Consider the following 2,788-nt stretch of genomic DNA (forward strand, 5'->3'; position numbering starts at 1 on the left):
AAAACCCACGAACCCACAAAGATAGGTGGTAGTCAAGGGATATCCCCTTCCTCCAGCAACCGCATCAGGTCAAATTCAGGGTAGGAGAATGCCTACTGCTTATTCAATGATGTCCTGAAGGAATGCAGGACCAGGGTCAAACTGAAAGCAATGCCCAATTTCACCTGTAAGAGACCAGCCTTTTTGAGTAAATGAAGTGCCTGGAGTATTATTTCTGCCTGGGTGCTAGAGTGGAGAGCCCAACATCATTGATCCTTTAATGAGGACTAGTAACCAAGGCTAGGGGATGGTTGAAGAAGCCTCTGCAAATAAATATGACTCCAAGACTAATATTGACAGCCCTCCAGCATATTCTCTCCCCACCAACCATGTGCTGCTGTTACTGCCAACACCTGCTAGATAAAAAACATTGCCAGGCTGGGGTTGTTGCTCAGTGGTAAAGCACTTGCCTAGCATGCGTGAGGCACGGAGTTCAATTCTCAGCACCATGTAAAAAAATAAAGATATTGTGTCCATCTACAGCTAAAAATATTTAAAAACAAATCCTTTAAAAATAATTGCCATTGGGAGCCTTGTGGATAACAGCCTGTTCTACAAAGATACTAGCCATCATTCGATTCAATAATGTCTTTTGAACCCGAGTATGGATTCAGTTTTATGCTAGGTGCAAAATGATTAAAACATAAACCCTGCCCTAAGAGGGCCTTACAGACTAGTGACTGGGACTCAAAGGTTCAAAGTACCTGTGTCATACTGTACTTCCATTAGCAATGTTGATTTTCTCCTCTTATGGTCACTCTTTATGAACTCTGCCTTCTCTCAAGTCCTCTCTCCTTGTTGGGCTCTAAATTCCCACTGCTATCCTAAACTGGGTCTATAGCAGCCTAGTGAATAGTTAAGATCAAGGCTTTATAGATTGCCAGGATTCAATGCCATCTTCAACCCATGCAAGTGACCTTAGGCAAATAACAAAATTTTTCCGTGCTTCCATTTATTCATATGTAAAATTAAGAATAATAGTATCTCTTTCATGCAAAGGTTATAAGGACTAAATAAGTACACAGAGTATGGGGTTTGGCATAGTGCCTGCAACATTACACTGAATAAATGATGTCATACCGGGTGTCATGTAGGAGTTAATTATTCTAAGAGTTGACCAGCCCCCATCACTTGACCTGCTGATTTAGAGCTGGAGGCTGCAGTATTTCTTCCTTTTTCTAAATATGCTAGGACAGAGTGCTTGTAGGAATGGGAACAAAGAGAATCATTTTCTACCTTCTCAGTTCCTCAAAAGCAGGGATTGTATCACGTTAGAATATCTGTAATACTTAGAATTAACAGCTTTCAGATATATGTTTAAAGGAACTGGTGTTTCCTTATCATTTGCCTGAACTGAATGGGGAGAAAATAGTCCATGCCTCCCGCTGTATACTCCTGATAAAGTTAGGCAGGTACTGGGCTATGTTTGATAACCAATTTTTAGCCAAAAGATTTCCATTCTTTATTACTTGACCTATATATATTACTTGCCAATTAGTGCCAGCTAATTCCAAGGGCACCAGTGAGAGCTAACCCCCTACACATTGACATGCTGTGTTTTTGTTCTTGGAATTAAACCAAGAGCTTTGCACATGCTAGGCAAGCACTCGACCACTAAGTTGCTATATACTCTGGCTCCCCACATTGTTCTTTGATGAGGATTCAGTAACAGTAAAATCCACACACAAAAGGTACAGACTCTGGAGCCATATTGTCTGAGTTCAAATCCAATTTTGCCATTAGCTTTTTAAATTTGTGGTATTGGGGTTCAAACTCAGGGGCACTTTACCACTACATTCCCAGTCCTTTTTATTTTTATTTTTATTTTTTGGGTGCTGGGGATCGAACCCAGGGCTTTGTGCTTACAAGGCAAGCACTCTACCGACTGAGCTATCTCCCCAGCCCCAGTCCTTTTTATTTTTGAGACAGGGTCTCAATAAGTTGCAGAGACTGGCTTCAAACTTGCAATCTTCCTGCCTCAGCCTCTAGAGTTGCTGGCATTACAGTTGTGTGGTCTTAAATTATTTAGTTTCTCTGTTCCTCAAATTCTTAATCTGCATAAAGAAATACACATAAAACAAACAAAATGCAAATAATGAGTACTTGCTTCACAGGATTGTTGTGAAAATTAAATGTGTGTGTGTGTATACCGATATGAGTTTAGAAAGTCTTGTATGCAGTTAAGCACCTAAAATGTTAGCTACTATGATCCTGAAAATAACAAGAATCAAATTGGAGTCCCCACACAATAGGAGGATATTATAAGAAATCATATTAGAGAGCTGGGAATGCAGTTCAGTGATAGGGCACTTGCCTAGCATGCGTGAGACCTCAGTACTAGAAAAAAAAATAATGTGAAATGACTGGGGATGCGGATCAATGTAGAGCATCTGCTTAGTATAAGCAAAGCCTAGGGTTCAATCCCCAGAACAATCACCCCTAAAACAGATTACAAGAAATTATATGGGAAAATGTTGCCTTTTAGGCAAATACAATTTTTCATAGTTAATTATGCATTACTTTTTTGTTTTACTAATTGGAATTTCCACTTAAGATTATAAAAATGTTAACACAAGGACACAAATTGCTTACCAGGTCAGGATTGAATTTACCTGTCTGGAAAAAATAATCAGGAAATGACACACCAGGGAAGGCAGCAAGTCTGGAACCACTCCTCACACTTAGGAGAGGGGTGCTTCAACCAGTTTCTTCCACAGGTTACTGCTTGTGGCGGTGAGGGCAAGGGCAC

The sequence above is a fragment of the Sciurus carolinensis genome, chromosome 6 (assembly GCF_902686445.1).
Source record: "Sciurus carolinensis chromosome 6, mSciCar1.2, whole genome shotgun sequence".
NCBI lineage: Eukaryota > Metazoa > Chordata > Mammalia > Rodentia > Sciuridae > Sciurus > Sciurus carolinensis.